General features: G+C 39.2%; 1 protein-coding gene and 1 long non-coding RNA gene across 2 annotated transcripts in view; one reads left to right on the top strand and one right to left on the bottom strand.

Moving 5' to 3' along the window:
- APTX (aprataxin) overlaps positions 1-14,441 on the top strand; it is a 39,580-nt gene extending 25,139 nt beyond the window's left edge. Inside the window, exon 9 of the mRNA XM_043565548.1 lies at positions 13,475-14,441. The gene's annotated coding sequence lies outside the window, so the exon portion shown is untranslated. The remainder of the gene's footprint in view (positions 1-13,474) is intronic.
- LOC122474587 lies at positions 14,230-15,594 on the bottom strand. The gene is made up of 2 exons (XR_006294950.1): positions 14,931-15,594; positions 14,230-14,680 (listed from the first exon to the last, which is right to left on the bottom strand). It is a non-coding gene; the product is annotated as an uncharacterized LOC122474587 (long non-coding RNA).
- Positions 15,595-17,293: the final 1,699 nt, after the last annotated feature.

The raw sequence follows: 17,293 nt of genomic DNA, 5'->3' as shown, positions 1-17,293 counted from the left end.
GGTGCCCCTTGGTTTCTCATATTTAAAACCAGGGCCTTGGATTAGATTATACTTAAAGTCCCTCCCTGTAAGATACGAGTCCTCAGCTTTCAGCCTGTTAGCTCCCATTGCTCTGTCCTCTGGGTCTTTTCTTTTTTCTTTTTTTTCTAAGACTGAAATTAGCCAATAAGCTTTCTAAAGCACAAGAAATTCTTTGCACTCCTGCCTTAATCCATAAAGTAAGTTTTTAAAGAAGTCTTCATTTGTCCCACTTTGTGCTGGTTCTGGACCTATCAGGGAGGCAAAGAGCATGGCTGAATCTCTAGGGGTTTAAATGACATCATTAGGCTCCCTTTTCATTTCTTAGTTCTGCTTTTTTGGGTTGACTCTCAAGGGAGCAGTAAGAACAGTTGTGGGCCTCAGAGTGAGAGAGCTCAATCCTCTCCATCCCTTACCCCTCCACATTTCTGCCAAAGCACAGAAAGGACACTGACTTCTTTGCTTAGGTCACATACTCATCTCTAGACTAATTACTGTGTCTCTTAGGTGGATGGCATACTCTGGCCATCTCAAGTAACAGGACTATCTTGAGGTGAGGAGTGGAGGGCCACAAGACTGTTGGCCCTACTAGAATTTCATGGACGAGGGAGAAGCAGTTTGCAAAAACAATAGTTGTTTACCACTCATGTGGACTGCATACATCATCCCCATGTGCTGGTAGCTCTTTGGTTCTGCACTGTTGCCATGGAATCTAAGACTGAAAAGGAGGCAAACAGTTCTGGACTTCTGGCAGCTCCAAGTTGAAAAGTTGACACAATCCACTGCCCCCACTATTGTCCTGTATTGTTTGCTTTGATTGGAAGAAAAACTATATCATATTTTCAAATTTAATGACTAGCTACTGGCCAAGGACCTTTTGCAGAAATTTCTCCAGAAACTATAGGGTGTACTCTTACAATGCTGGTTGGAGTTGCCAGGGTCCTCGGGCATCTCCATGTCCTGGTTCACCAGCAGACCATCAGCCTTTGCTGCTCTCTAATTGGCTGCATTCTAGAGATAGGAGCCTAGGGCCAGGGCAGAGAAGGAGGCTTTCAGGGGTGCTTAAAAAGCCAGTTGAGCAGCTGGATTCTTATCCACTATGGACAGCATTTCCATTATCATAAATATTCTCTAGGTTACTAAGTACCTAGAGAATTGCCCAGTGACTAGGGAACAGAAACTTATTTTTGCTTTCAAGAACCCAGAAAAGGGAAAATGTTCATGACAGAGCAAGGGTAGGAAGTAGGTCAAATACTAAAATGTGATCCATCTGGCTGGTCAGGCATTAGGTAGGAGACCCAAGGTTTTGGAGAGTCCCCAGTAGGCACACCTATCTGAATTACCTACCTGAGAAACTGATAGACCATATGTCCCCTTAATGTGAATGACAAGAAGGTGGCCCCTGCAGGCAGGAGCTTTTAGCCCACACTCACCCCTGAAGCAGAGGCCCAGGTACAGCACAAATGCCCAATCGTATAGGGTGGGGATGTTATTCTTCACCAGGCCATGATGTTGTCTACAACATGTTACTGAAGTTCCATCAAGTACCCAATGAAATTCAGTGAACGTAGAACATAATGATATCCCAATAAAATTTTGTTGAGTGAATGAAACCTCATGTCATGCTTTGAAAGCAAAAAGAAAACAGAACTCTTTCTGTTACAGCTAATTTAACTGTCAAATGTGTTGTGAGGCTGTATCTTTGACTTTCAGAAACATTTTGATAAACATCCTGTTGCCATTGTTTATGGACAGCATATCTCTTATGGATCAGAATTAGTGGAACATAAACATGTTAAGATTTTCTCATATAATGTTCCAGATAATATTTTCCTATGTAACGTTCCAGATTTCAATCTTTGCTAACAAACCAGGTGATCAGGGCTATTGGGGTTTTCCGTATCTTTTCTAGGAGAAATCTGTTTTTTGGGTTACTATCTTTGGCCACCAGATGGCAGTATTTGAACAATAAATTCTTAATCTGCTTTATAATACAAAATGGTTTTACAAAACTCTTTTATGTTTCAGAATGAATGCTTCAAAGTAAAATATGTAAGTTTTTTTTTTTTTTTTAATAAGGCTGGTGTGTGTTTAACTGATCTCCTAATTAAGATAGAAGTTTGAGAGACAACCAAGGTATTGGTAAGAATGTAAAACATGCATGATTGATGATAAGGGGAGAAGGTGTGGCTTGGAGGTTAGACTCTAACATTAACTAGAGCCACGGCTGAGGCCTGATTCTGGAATTTATCAGATGAAGGTTTTAAGGCATGTCAAATGCATGGTAGGCCTTGAAAATATGATAGCTTATTTCCTCCCATTTCTTAATTTGACCCCAGGATTAGTAACTCTTATTCTCATCACAAAGTATAACTGGGAGTAGTAGTGCTGGGAGCAGACACTTCTGGGCATATCCTTGAAAAGTGGGGTTATTTTTACATTGACGTAATTGTTGTTAAGTCTCTGGTGTTTTGATATTAGAGGAAGCACTGTCAAAGTGAGACAAATGATATACAGGGAAGGTAAAGGGGTATGTGTGCATTTTCCATGGGTTAGCTTCCCTCAAAATCTCCTTCTGATATAAGAGCTCAGCTTCATTTATATCCTCCAGCTTTTCTAAGAGTTTTGTCATCTAAGCAGGCAGAAAAATGCCCCAGCCTGAAACAGTGTCAGAATATTAGAGCTGGAAAGAATTCTACAAACTAGGACTCCTGGCATTTTGAAGTAGTCACGGGTTCAGGGAATTTGGTGAAAGCTATGGACCCTCTCCATACATTTTCAAACAAATCAGTCATCGATGAATTCCTAGGGTAAAGTTTCTCAACTGGTGTGTGTGTCCATGTGTGTATGTGTAGATGTGTAAGTCACATAGGCGCTAATTGTTTTGAACCATCTGGTAGGGCTTTTTTTCCAAACCACACACAGAAATTCACTCTGTGAATACCATGGAAGGGCATCTAATGCCCTTGGTGCTTTGGGTAGACAAATGTTTAATCTCTTGCCTTGAGACTCTGTTAAAACTCTTTAATCTAGTAGCCTCTGATGTCCCATTGAATGGTTTGAGACAGAAATGATTGTTATAACTCCAGTGACAAACTTATGTCCTTATTAAACACCAAGAGTGCTTATATTCCCAAATTCATGCTGGGAGAAAATACACTAAAATGTTAATTAGTAGTCATTTTTGGATGGTGAGAATGTAGGTAATTTAAATTTTGTTATATTGTACAGATTTCTTTTTCTTTCTTCTTTTTTTTTTTTTTGAGAGAGAGAGAGAGAGAGAGAGAGAGAGAGAGAAAGAAAGAGAGGCTCGATCTCACTACTGTGAGACTGTGACCGTGAGATTGTGACCTGAGCTGAAATCAGTAGTCAGACACTTAACTGACTGAGCCACCCAGGCTCCCCTATTATGCAGATTTCTAATTAGGTACAATGAATATGTATTTGGGAATGTGAGAAAACCTAGATTTTATTTTTTTAAAAAAATTTTTTTTTTTTCAACGTTTATTTATTTTTGGGACAGAGAGAGACAGAGCATGAACGGGGGAGGGGCAGAGAGAGAGAGGGAGACACAGAATCGGAAACAGGCTCCAGGCTCTGAGCCATCAGCCCAGAGCCTGACGCGGGGCTCGAACTCACAGACCGCGAGATCGTGACCTGGCTGAAGTCGGACGCTTAACCGACTGCGCCACCCAGGCGCCCCTAGATTTTATTTTTTAAAAAATAGATCACAGAATGTAATCCACGTTCAGTTACTCATATTAATAGCCAATAAAACAAAAAATGGCTAATAATTTTAATAAGTTCTCCAGACCTCTAGAGGCAGACAGACATCCTGCAAGGCCAAATTTCAGGCTATAACAGATTCAGTTGGGCCTGAGGAGGACACAAGTGAAGGTAAATTCAAGTTTGGGATCCGATTTCCTTGTTATTAGATCTAGAAAAGTAGATTTGTCTACCCCCAACCTTAATCTCTGTCTCTTTCACAGAGATATCAACTATATTTTGTTCAAAATTCTTATCCTAGCAACTTCCTATTTGTATTTATAAATGTCTTTCAGCAGCCATTAAGGTCCCATAATTTATCTTGAGTGTTATGTTGATGTGGCATGCTATATTAAGTTCCAATTTTGGACCATCCTTGAGTTCTGGGGATGACCCTCTTGGTTCCTGAGGGCTACTCTTTCAATGTTGCTTGGACGTGAGGATATATTTTTGATGGATGGGGATGGGAGGTGAATTCTATAGATTAGTTCATGTGTGAGAGCTTTGTGGCCTGGAACCCAGACTTCTGATGTAAAGCATGAGGAGAAGAGGAGGAGCAAATGGGACCTGAAAATCAGGAGGAGAATGGTTAGGAGTTTGGCTTGCTGGATTAGTTCCAGGGTATCCTTTGTGGTAGAGAATTCCAGTAATGGGAGAGATGGAGATCTGACTTCTACATGATAACCAACCCTACATGATAAAGAGGGAGGGAGGAGAAGGATGAAAAGAGATACATGAGGTGAACATTTGGGGAAGACTTTGAGGCCTTTGGGACGTGGGAACTTTGGAGAGGTCTAGAAAACTACAGAATATAGGAGGGGAATTTGGAGAAGGGTTTTTTCCCCCTGGATAGAAATTGGATCTCTTCAATGGTTTTTGATAGATGTTAGCAAAGATTATATATTCTTTTTTTTTTTTTTTTGAAATTTTGATCTTTGTTCTTATTTCTGGTATCTTTATTATGTGTTTCTTGACACTTTATTATAAAGTGTCACTTTTCAGGGGCGCCTGGGTGGCTCAGTCAGTTAAGCGTCTGACTTCAGCTCAGGTCATGATCTCACGGCTTGTGAGTTCGAGCCTCGTGTCAGGCTCTGTGCTGACAGCTCAGAGACTGGAGCCTCTTCAGATTCTGTGTCTTTCTCTCTCTGCCCCTCCCGTGCTCACACTCTGTCTCTCAAAAATAAATAAACATTAAAAAAAAATTTAAAGTGTCACTTCAGAAAAGTAACTCTTGGATTTGTTACTTTCATGACTGTCTTTATAATTTGTTTTTGCCCTAATTCTTTAGTCTTTATTATTTTGTCTATATTTTTTGAGTCAAATACCGGGTTCATATACGTTAGTATTAAGACATCTCTTTTTATCAGAATTTTTAAAATAGTGAAAATATTTAAGACTGTGAATTGAATGCTGGGTTGGACTGAGACTTACAGAGATGGCCTTGGCTGTTGATAGCAAGGAAATGTTTAATCTGATTTCAGCACCTGAGCCATCAGGTTTCCTCGTGTCTGTCAGAGAAGTCATATATATGTTCAAGATGGTAAAATGGAAATATCATGTTATCCCTCCCTAGGATAAGGTTTTGTTCCTTGTGTGTTTCACAAATATTTTTCTTTCCTGTTTTCTTATAAATAATTGTGTTAGGGTAGTCTCATCTCTTTTCTCCTTACCTTCACCACAACAATGAAACAGTATGGCCTGGACAAGGATCTGCTGTTAGTCTTTTATATTTAGTATGATTTTAAACCTCAACATTATCTTTTCAAGATTGGAGTTCGCATTTCAGCTTTATTTGTACAACAAAACATTTTGTCCCCGGTTGAGGGATTTTAATTTTAATGAAGTACTATGTATGTATTTATTTATTTATTTTACAACTTATTATTATTATTATTATTATTATTATTATTATTTATGGATTGTGCTTTTGGTATTGTAAAGTCATCACCAGACCCCGGGTCACCTGGATTTTATCTCATGTAGTCTTCTAGGAGTTTTATAGTTTCATATTTTACATTTTGGTCTGTGATCTTTTTGAGTTAATTTTTTGTGAAAGGTATAAAGTCTGTGTCTAGATTCATTTATTTCTTTGCCTGTGAATGTCTAGTTAAAGAATTTTTAAGCATTATCTAATGGGGAAAATTTTTTATATGAAGTGTCTGTTTCTTCCTTCCCTCCCAGTGTTTTCTTCCCTTAATGAGAATCTGTGATTAAAGAGAAGAATTTCAAGGGAGAAACGTAAAACTGCCCGCAGAAGGCCATGCAACTTAGACTAGAGTGTGAAGCCTCCACTTCCCGTCCAGCTGGTTTTTCTTCCTCTGACAACAGTGGGAGTGGGGAGTGGGACGCCTTCCCTGGGCGGGATGTGCCAAACTGTTTCCAACTCCATTGTGGCCATCAGTAGGGTTCCCTCCCCTCCTGCCTGTTCTTATTTGCCAGTTCATAGGCACCTTGGAATGGGAGCAGTGTTTAGAAAACCATGCGTTTGCATCAGTATCATAATCCCAAGTCATTTCAAGATTTGGGGGAAAATGAGCAAGGGCAGCTACCACCATGGTAACTGTGAAAAAATCAGTTCTTTGTAGAAGGTGTGACTGAATTGTTACAATTTGGAAAGAACTTGTCACAGTGTGTGATCTGCCCAGAGGCACTCTCCAAAACACCACAAAATCCTCCAGGAATCTTTTCATCCTTTTGAAACTCCAGTTTGCATTTCCAGGAGCCCGACTGACCTGCTGAGCACAGTGTTCTATAAAGGCAGAGTTACTGGTGGTGGCAGGGACACCAGAGTGGCATTACTTTTTGAGAAAGAGATGGGAACTCATTCATAAGAGCAAGATGGGCGCAGAGAGCGGTTAGGCTGCCCAGGCATGGAGGTGGGCCGTGAGGATAGGGAGGTCTTTGGGGACGAAAGGAATTGCCATGCTATGTTTGCCATGAGAAATAGAAATTGGTCCCTTCAAGATGAGATTTCTTCCCTCTCCTGCTAAGAACTAGGTAATATGGTCTGCTGGGAATAGAGGCACTAGATAAACAGTACTGAGGTTCCATTTGTGCCAGTCACCAGCCTTGGCAGCAATGCCACGGGGAAGATGGCTTTAGTTTCACTTTGCTTGAGGAATTTACAGTTCAGTGTGGTAATGACCCAGTCTAAGGTAGGGAGTGGGGGATTGGATAATCCGAAGTTAGAACTCTTTCCTTACGTCTAGGTGCCCCCTTCTGCATCCACACATAACATCTCCCTTAAACTGATTACTGAGCCTTGAATTTACGTCACGGCATGTTAGCAGACAAGTTGAGAATGACTAAACCTGGCTGAGGTGAAGGCACTAACTTGGATGGCCTTGTTATGTTATACTTTCCTTAGTCCTCTTCATAAGGTCACCTGTAATATTGTCTACCCTTAAGGATTACTGAGAATATTTTTAAAAAATGTTTATTTATTTTTGAGAGAGAGAGAGAGAGGCAGTGAGAGAGGGAGAGAGAGAATCCTAAGCAGGCTCTGCACTGTCAGCACAGAGCCTGATGTCGGTCTCAAACTCAAACCATGAGATCATGACCTGAGCCGAAATTAAGAGTCATGTGCTTAACCTACTGAGCCTCCCAGGCACCCCTTGTAGGATGATTGAGAGTATTAAATGAAATAATGAGGGTAAAGCACTGGGTAGATGGTCACTAAATAACTATGATGATTATGGCAAAGAATTATTTTCAAAGGAAACTTAATGGTAGAATTGGTTCAATCTATTCATAGGAATTCTTATTTGTTTTGTTTTTTGTTTTTTGGGTTTTTTTTGCTCACATAAGGAATGATGCAGAAATGAATAGTTTTTAGATTCATTTTGGTAGATGCCAAATATACCCTCAGACCAAATAAAGTGTTCTTGACAAAACAAGTCATTTTAATGTAAAAGAATTTCAAGAAAAACTAAATAATCTTTAGTCCCTCCTCTAAAGATAAGGGCTTGCAGCACTAGTTTCTACATTACTTAATAAACTATTAAGTTTTCAAAGTGGGAAAATAATCTGATGAGTGAAGATTTTAAGCGAATTTACTTCACAAGTGTTTGGAGCTCTGGTCAACTTCAAGATTAAACTCCCTGTCATTTGGCCAGGTGCGGATGAACTCATTTGTTGTACTGTATGAAAAGTAAACATTTTGTAGAACTATAAACACCTGTCCTTACCATAGTATCCATCCTCTGGGCCCTTTGTTATGGAAAGGTTTTCTCTGTGTTCTATCCATACAAAACCTATGAAGCTTTAAACAATGTGACTAATAGCAAAGATGATCAGCAGGGCATCTCCTTCTGTGGCTCATTTCTTTCTGGATTGGGCTGCTGTATACATGTAACATAATTGTGTTTTGCACTTTATTTGCTTCTTATTTGAAACCTGGAGGGGAGTTGTCTAAAAGGAAAGCGAAGGACCTTTAAAGATGAACAATGCAGGCAGATTATTTGCTCACAATCATGTTTGTAGGCTAGCCAAACAGGACTTTGTATTATAGTTAAAAGTGTTTCTGAACTGCTTTTTAGTTTCTCATCACTGTATTCATATGGCTTCTGTTTCTGGAGAGAAAAACCTAATTTTTGTCTTTTTAACACAATTACCTAATTGCACAGTCATTTTCAACCATACAAAAGCCCACATTAAAAATGAGCCAACAGGAATAATTATGACTCATAGAAGAGGTAAATGATCTGATATGTAGTTGTTGTGTTTTGAGGGATTTAATTTGACATCAACAGAAAAAGGATTTTTCTGAAGAAAAAACCATTTTATCATTTAATCCACAATGTATTTAGCTATAGACAGTTCTTTTTTTTTTACAGTATACAATTTTATTTTTATTTTTTAAATCTACATCCAAGTTAGTTAGCATATAGTGCAACAATGATTTCAGGGTTAGATTCCTTAATGCCCCTTACCCATTTAGCCCATCCTTCCTCCTACAACCCCTCCAGTAACCCTCTGTTCTCCACATTTAAGAGTCTCTTATGTTTTGTCCCCTTCCCTGTTTTTATTTTTTATTTTTGCTTCCCTACCCTTGGGTTCATCTGTTCTGTGTCTTTAAGTCCTCATATGAGTGAAGTCATATGATACTTGTCTTTCTCTGACTAATTTCACTTAGCATAATACCTTCTAGTTCCATCCATGTAGTTGCAAATGGTGAGATTTCCTTCTTTTTGATTGCCGAGTAATACTCCATTGTATATGTATATACAACATCTTTATCCATTAATCCATCGGTGGGCATTTGGGCTCTTGCCATACTTTGGCTATTGTTGATAGTGCTGCTATAAACATTGGGGTGCATGTGCCCCTTCAAAACAGCATACCTGTATCCCTTGGATAAATACCTAGTAGTGCAATTGCTGGGTCATAGAGTAGTTCTATTTTTAATTTTTTGAGGAACCTCCACACTATTTTCCAGAGTGGCTGCACCAGTTTCCATTCCCACCAGCAGTGCAAAAGAGATCCTCTTTCTCTGTATCCTTGTCAACATCTGTTGTTGCCTGAGTTGTTAATGTTAGCCATTCTGACAGGTGTGAAGTGGTATCTCATTGTGGTTTTGATTTGTATTTCCCTGATGATGAGTGATGTTGAGCATTTTTTCATGTGTCGGTTGGTCATCTGGATGTCTTCTTTGGAGAAGTGTCTGTTCATGTCTTTTGCCCATTTCTTCACTGGATTATTTGTTTTTTGGGTGTTGAGTTTGATAACTTCTTTATAGATTTTAGATACAAACCATTTATCTGATATGTTGTTTGCATATATCTTCTCCCATTCTGTCATTTGCCTTTTAGTTTTGTTGATTGTTTCCTTCACTGTGCAGAAGCTTTTTATTTTGATGAGGTCCCAATAGTTCATTTTTGCTTTTGTTTCCTTTGCCTCCAGAGACATGTTGAGTAAGAAGTTGCTGCGGCCAAGATCAAAGAGGTTTTTGCCTGCTTTCTTCTCAAGGATTTTGATGGCTTCCTGTCTTGTATTTAAGTCTTTCATCCATTTTGAGTTTAATTTTGTGTGTGATGTAAGACAGTGGTCCAGGTTCATTCTCCTGCATGTCGCTGTCCAGTTTTCCCAGCACCACTTGCTGAAGAGACTGTCTTTATTCCATTGGATATTCTTTCCTGCTTTGTCAAAGATTAGTTGGCCATACATTTGTGGGTCCATTTCTGGGTTCTTTATTCTGTTCCATTGATCTGAGTGTCTGTTTTTGTGCCAGTACCATACTGTCTTGCTGATTATAGCTTTGTAATACAGCTTGAAGTCTGGCTATAAACAGTTCTTTTTTTTTTTTTTTTAATTTTTTTTAAACATTTATTCATTTTTGAGACAGAGAGAGACAGAGCATGAACGGGGGAGGGTCAGAGAGAGGGAGACACAGAATCCGAAACAGGCTCCAGGCTCTGAGCTGTCAGCACAGATCCCGACGCGGGGCTCGAACTCATGGACCATGAGATCATGACCTGAGCTGAAGTCGGCTGCTCAACCGACTGAGCCACCCAGGCGCCCCTGGCTATAAACAGTTCTATTAACAACTCATTTAATGTTTTTCTGATTCATTTGGTGCTTAACAAATGGATTACTTTAGCTCTTGCATCTCAATTCATTGTTGTATGATTCTTCAATCTCCATTTTCATTGACTGGTGAGATAAAATAATTATTGTAAGAGATTTTGGTGTGTGCATATCAAAACTGGACATCTCCAGGGGGTAAAAAAATAAGGACATGTAGGACTTGAACAGTAGAATAAGTAAACTTTTTGCATGTGTATGCAAGCACCCACATGTGCACATGCACTCATAAATATAGGGAAAAGACCTTTCATCCTTTGAATAGAGAAACACTTTTCTCCCCATATGTTCATGGAACATTTAAAACAGTTGATCCCATGTTTGACCACAAAGAAAATTTTGATATGTCTTTGTATTTCACTTTGAGCAATAATCATGCATTACTTTCATAATGCAAATAGCACCAAAATAAAGACAAAATTTAAAAATGGGTTTGCTGTATTTCTAATGTTTAGAATAATGTTTGGCACATATTAGGCACTCACTAAATGTTGGGTACATAAGTAAACAAATGGATTTTAATAACTTTTGTTGAGTACCTGCTATGTGCCAGGCACTGAACAGCAGGTATTGCCTGATAGTCGTGTGGTCTAAAGCCATTTGAGTTAAATGGATTTTGGTATATCACAGAACAAACCTAACTAGCCCTAAATCCTAACTAGCAGATAACAAGTGTGCAGTCATTCCTTTAGCCCATAACAGGGGCTATACCTTTTCTCCAACTGCATTGTAAGGGCTTCTGCTGAATCGGTTTATTTAATACTTTTGATGTGCAGTACACATTTCCCACACTTCAGGCGATAATTTAAAGAGTGAAGGAGGAGTGATAAGGGCATATGGACTAGGGAAAGCTTTCTGACACCTATCATGCTGACTGCACTAGGTAACTCTGACATCCTTTCCAGCTTTACCAAGAATAATTCTGCTATCTCTAAGCATACTGGCTCCATGGTTGTTTACTTACGATTATTTTTTACTTGATATCTGGAAATCGGTTCTTTTTCATTTAAAATCTTTTTCATTAAAAATATCTTTCAATTAAAAATACTTCTTTCCTCTTTTCAAAATGTTGGCTCAGTTGAGGGGGTTGAGTTTTTGCTGTAATTGCTGACTTCGTTGATTGTAATAGGCATTCCTTCTGAACTATAGTGTGTATTCATTTTCTTAGACATTTTCAATCAGAGTAAAAGAAGAGCTCATGATTGGATTAGGCTTTTCACTTGTTTCTTATTAGATATTTGATTACAATTTGGAAATGTTTGCTGCCCATAGGCAAAATTAGCATCAGTGTTAAAGGTATTACATTTTCCCACTTCATAATGTGTTGTGTATCTTAATTAATAGTAGACAGAATAATAGGGCATGTCTGTGTTTTTTCTCCTTTTTGTTTTTTTAAATCTATCAATTATTGAAAGCTTATTATGTGCTGGACACTGAACAAAGCTCTTTAAGCAACTTATTTCTTTTATTCCTCACAACAATCTTATAAACAGGCATGGTGAAGATAAATAACAAAACTAGTAACAGAAATTCTTCCTGGCTCAAAGTCTGTGCTTTTAACCACTGTGCTGCACTTTTCCTGTCTCTTCCATGGTCATATTCTGGAACTGGCCTTCTTCTAGAACATCTTCCTTTTAGAAGAAATATTTAAACATTTAAAAAAATGTTTTTAATTATTTTTGAGAGAAAGAGACAGAGTGTGAGTGGGATAGGGGCAGAGAGAGAGGGAGACACAGAATCTGAAGCAGGTTCCAGTCTCTGAGCTATCAGCACAGAGCCCGACGTGGGGCTCAAACTCGTGAACCACGAGATCCTGACCTGAGCTGAAGTCGGATGCTTAACCGACTGAGCCACCCAGGCACCTCAGAAGAAATGTTTAGAAGAAAATTTTCATTACATTTTTTTGAGTAAAATTCAAGTATCCTGATCCTTGGGTCCAGCCCTTAGCTTTTCTATAGCTTCATTTCCACTCTGTTTTTCACCATTGTCAAAATCTTCAATTTCTTGGTCCTGCCACTTCCTCCCAGTTTAGTAAACCCATCTTAGGCTTTCTTTCTTCTCTATGAGCCTCATGTTTGATCATCTAAAATATTCTCCCAATAAGAGGCCTCGCTGGCTTAGTTGGTAGAGTTTGTGACTCTTTTTATTATTTTATTTATTTATTTATTTATTTATTTATTTACTTACTTACTTACTTTAGAGAAAGAGAGAGCATATGAGTGGGGAGAGGCGCAGAGGGAGAGAGAGAATCTCTCCATGCTGAACATGGAGCCTGATGTGGGGCTCAATTTCGCGATTGTGAGGTCATGACCTGAGCCGAAATCAAGAGTTGGACGCCCAACTTACTGAGTCACCCAGGTGCCCCAGAGCGTGTGACTCTTGATCTCGGGGTTGTGAATTCTAGCCCCACGTTGGGTGTAGAGATTATTTAAAAATAAAATCTTAGGGGCGCCTGGGTGGCGCAGTCGGTTAAGCGTCCGACTTCAGCCAGGTCACGATCTCCCGGTCCGTGAGTTCGAGCCCCGCGTCAGGCTCTGGGCTGATGGCTCAGAGCCTGGAGCCTGTTTCAGATTCTGTGTCTCCCTCTCTCTCTGCCCCTCCCCCATTCATGCTCTGTCTCTCTCTGTCCCAAAAATAAATAAAAAACGTTGAAAAAAAAAAATCTTAAAAAAATGTTCTCCCATAAATACTCCTTTTACTTCTATTCTATTGCTAAACCCACTCTATTATCTCCCAACCATGGATTGATGCCTCAATTTGCTTCCTTTGCTTCTATCTTCAGATTAACTAGTCAATGTTAGAGACAAGTATCAGTAGGTCTTGTAATAAACCTTGCAGATTTGTACCACTACACATTTATGGCCTTAAACTCTTGCTAGGCTCTTCTTTCATTCTGTGGCATTGCTGTTTTCAGGTTCTTTCTTCATTGTTTTCAAGAACAGTGCCATGTCGGTACCATTGTCCTTAAGTTGTCACTTCCCTTACTCTTAGCTAGGTTTTCTCTTGCTTCATCAAGCACATTGAGACCAGTAAGTATTATTTTGCTCAACTTTCCATCCCTTTGCTGCCACTCATCTACATGCATACCATTCTTGATTGTCTTCCACAGGATAAGGGGAACTCCTTCCTATACAAATCCAACTCCTCACCTTGACCACAAGTCCAAGATGGAAGCATCTGTGTTCTGGGCAGGAGGATGGAAGAGAAGATGAAGAAGGGGATCAAGGATTCACACATACTCTTTGAGGAAGTTTCCTGGAATCTCCTCCATGATTCTTCTTTTTGTATTACCATGGCCAGAATTCAGCCACAAGCCAAAGGTGACCAAGCTTTAAGGGCAGCTGTGAGATATAACCTTTATTTTTGGCAAATCCATGCTCAACTAAAATTTTTATTATTACAGAAGCAGCATAGAATGTAAATTAGAGACATTGAACAGTGTCTACCAGTATTCCTTTGCACATGAAAAAAAATTAAGTTCCCTCACTCTTTTTTCTTATTTTTTACTTACATTGCAAATATTTTGCAAATATTACCTTTTAATTTTATAATCTTTAATTTTTTTATGCTCTCATCATACAGAAGAGGGAACAAGAAGGGGGGAGAAGGGCAGAGGCAGAGAGAGGAAATCCCCAGCAGACTCCATGCTCAGCACAGAGCCCAATGTGGGCTTGATGTGGAACTTGATCCCATGACCCTGGGACCATGACCCAAGCCAAAATCAAGAGTGGGACCCTCAACCGACTGAGCCACCCAGGTACCCCAGGCATTCCGTTTTATAAAACTAATTTCTTGTTTCTGGATTTTATATTTTGCTTAAGTAGGCCTTCCTTATCCATATGTTCTCATATTTTCTTTTGGTAGTTTTATACTTTTGTTTTTTTTTTTTACTTTAGATCTTCATTATATGTGGTATTTAAATTTTGGTAGTGTGACATAGGGATCCATCTTTATTTTTTCAATTTTTATCTAACTCCAACTCGTTTTAAACTAGCCTTCATTCTCATTCATTTGAAATGCCACATTTATGGTGAACTAAATTTTAATACATACACAAGTCTGTTATGGGCTCCCTATTTCAGTTATATTGAGCTATTACTAAACTCTCAATTTTTGTTACCATGGTTTTGTAGAATTTCTTTATTCTTCACTCTTTTTCTTCTTTTCCTCCCCACTCCTCCTCCTTTCTCTACTCTTACTTTCATTTCACCTAGCTGAGCTTGTAGGACACTCCTATGAGGGTGAGACAAACTGGTACAAGCTTCCACCTCTGTTTTCTTCACTGTAGAATCTTTGTGCCTCTTGTACTCAGCACCTTTGCATTTCTTTTTTTTTTTTTAATTTTTTTTTTTTCAACGTTTATTTATTTTTGGGACAGAGAGAGACAGAGCATGAACGGGGGAGGGACAGAGAGAGAGGGAGACACAGAATTGGAAACGGGCTCCAGGCTCTGAGCCATCAGCCCAGAGCCTGATGCGGGGCTCGAACTCACGGACGGACGGCGAGATCGTGACCTGGCTGAAGTCGGACGCTCAACTGACTGCGCCACCCAGGCGCCCCATCACCTTTGCGTTTCTTTGCTGCCTAATGTCACCTTTCTGGGTCTTGCATTGTGTGAGATGCTGCCATTGGATGGATTGCTGCTTATAGTTGACTTGTTCTTTGTGCTTCATCCTTTTGATCCTTTGTGTGTGTATAAAATCTATTTATTTTTATGACTATATTTAAACATTTTCCCTAAGTTCTCTGAAGATGTAAACTCAATTGTTGACATCAATACATGTGAATCCACCTCTTTATTTCCTTTTATTTATCTTTTTTGACTGCCTGACTGGTTTCTTCAGGAAGGATGAAATTGTTTTCTGAGTCAATGAGCTGCTAAATCTCAGAATCAGGTAGCACATTAATGTTACATGGTGCTCAGTGGTTTATACGGCCTTGGAAACAATTTGCTACCTAAAGTTCTGGTGAACTTGTCCTGGATGCAGATAATAAGGGAGTGCTTGTGGGTGGTTCAGTAGGATGAGAGATAGGCACACCTCTCCCTAGAGCTTTCTCTCTCTAGACTCTTTGGGCCACTTTTCTGCTATCCACTTTGACTTTCTCTATGGTCATGGCCTGTCTGACCAGTGTTCTTCTTTAACATTTTATTGTCTTATCTACAGTTTCTTTTCCAGATGAATTTCCTATTCAACTTGTCAGAATCTAATAAAAAAGTCTCACAATTTTGACTTTGACTGTATTTAATCCAACTAATGGGAGGGATATTAACCTTATTGACCATGTTGGATCATCAGAACAGATTCTGATGACAGGACTTGGGACTTTAGTGGTTTTCATGAGTGTGTCTGTATGTGTGTGTACCTGCGTGTATAGGTGTATAGAATGGTGGGTGGGAGATAAACACGGAGGGCTTTCCTTTACAGTGTTGTTCCAATAGGAACTGTAGGGGGAAAGTAAATTTACTTGTTTAGTCAGCCATCTTGAATAGAAGCTCTGATTACTTTTATGAGACAGAACAATCTATATTTAAAAAGGAATCAAGGCCAAATAAGCCAATACAGTTTGGTTTACATTAAAATGTTAATCAATGCACATGAAGTCACTGAATGCACACTGAAAGGTTGCCACGGCAACAGTCATTTTCATGAAATGATTTTAGATACTAGATTCTTGAGTGAAGGCATGCCTTATTATTTGCTTTAAGACATCTTTAGTGCACTCGCTTTCTCTCTCTCTCTCTCTCTCTCTCTCATCTCCTTGGAGGATAGAAAATGGAAAGGGATCTGCACCTGATAGAATTCTTTGAAAGCAACAGAAATAAATTTTACTCATTGAAGCAAAAAAATATATTTATTGGTAGGATGAAAGGGTGGTTCACAGAGTTGAAGGAAATGTGAAGAGGGGGATTCAGAAGGGTCAGAAGTATAAAGCAACTCTGAGAATCTGGGAAGCAGTAATCACAAAATGGCATCTTCAGGGCAACCAGAAGAATGAGTGAACTCTTACCATTTTCAGTTTTGTGTCACTATGTTCAAGGTTTAAATTCTAGGAAGTTTTTGATCTACCTGGTTTGAAAGAAAAATTTTGTACACACACACGCGTGCGCGTGCACATACACACACCTTTTTATAGAGAGGATTGTTGCAGAGAGATGATTCTTTTTTTAATTATTTATTTAAATTCAGGTTAGTTAACATACAGTGAGGTATTGGTTTCAGGAATACAACCCAGTGATTCATCACTTACATATAACACCCAGTGCTCATCCAATGAGTGCCCTTCTTAATGCCCATCACCCATTTAGCCCATCTTCCCACTGACTCCCCTCTAGCAACCCCCAGTTTGTTCTCTGTCTTAAAGAATCTGTTATGGTTTGCCTCCCTGTTTTTATTGTATTTTTCTTCCCTTCCCCTATGTTCATCTGTTGTGTTTCTTATATTCCACATATGAGTGAAATCTTTCTCTGCCTGACTTAGTTTGCCTAGCATAATACATTCTAGTTCCATCCACATTTTTGCAAATGACAAGATTTCATTCTTTTTGATTGCCAACTAGTATTCCATTGTGTGTGGAATTCTTCTTTGCCCATTCATCAGTCAATAGACATTTGGGCTCTTTCCATAATTTGGCTCTTGCTGATGGCATTGCAGAGAGATTATTATTTAAGTTTATTTCTTTATTTTGAGAGGGCTGCAGAGAGAGTCCTAAGCAGGCTCTACACTGACAGTGCAGGCTTAGGGGCTAGACTCATGAACCGTGAGATCATGACCTGAGCCGAAGTCAGATGCTTAACTGACTAAGCCACCCTTTGCCAGGTGACTTTGTGGTTCCTCTTACCAGAGGTGTAGTATATTTTTCTGTCCTACTGATGTTGGGATGGGCCATGTGATTTCTTTTGGCCAATGAGATATTAGTGAACATGATG

Source organism: Prionailurus bengalensis, chromosome D4, assembly GCF_016509475.1.
Source record: "Prionailurus bengalensis isolate Pbe53 chromosome D4, Fcat_Pben_1.1_paternal_pri, whole genome shotgun sequence".
NCBI lineage: Eukaryota > Metazoa > Chordata > Mammalia > Carnivora > Felidae > Prionailurus > Prionailurus bengalensis.
The sequence above is the reverse complement of the archived record's forward strand: the minus strand, read 5'-3'. Positions and strand labels throughout refer to the sequence as shown.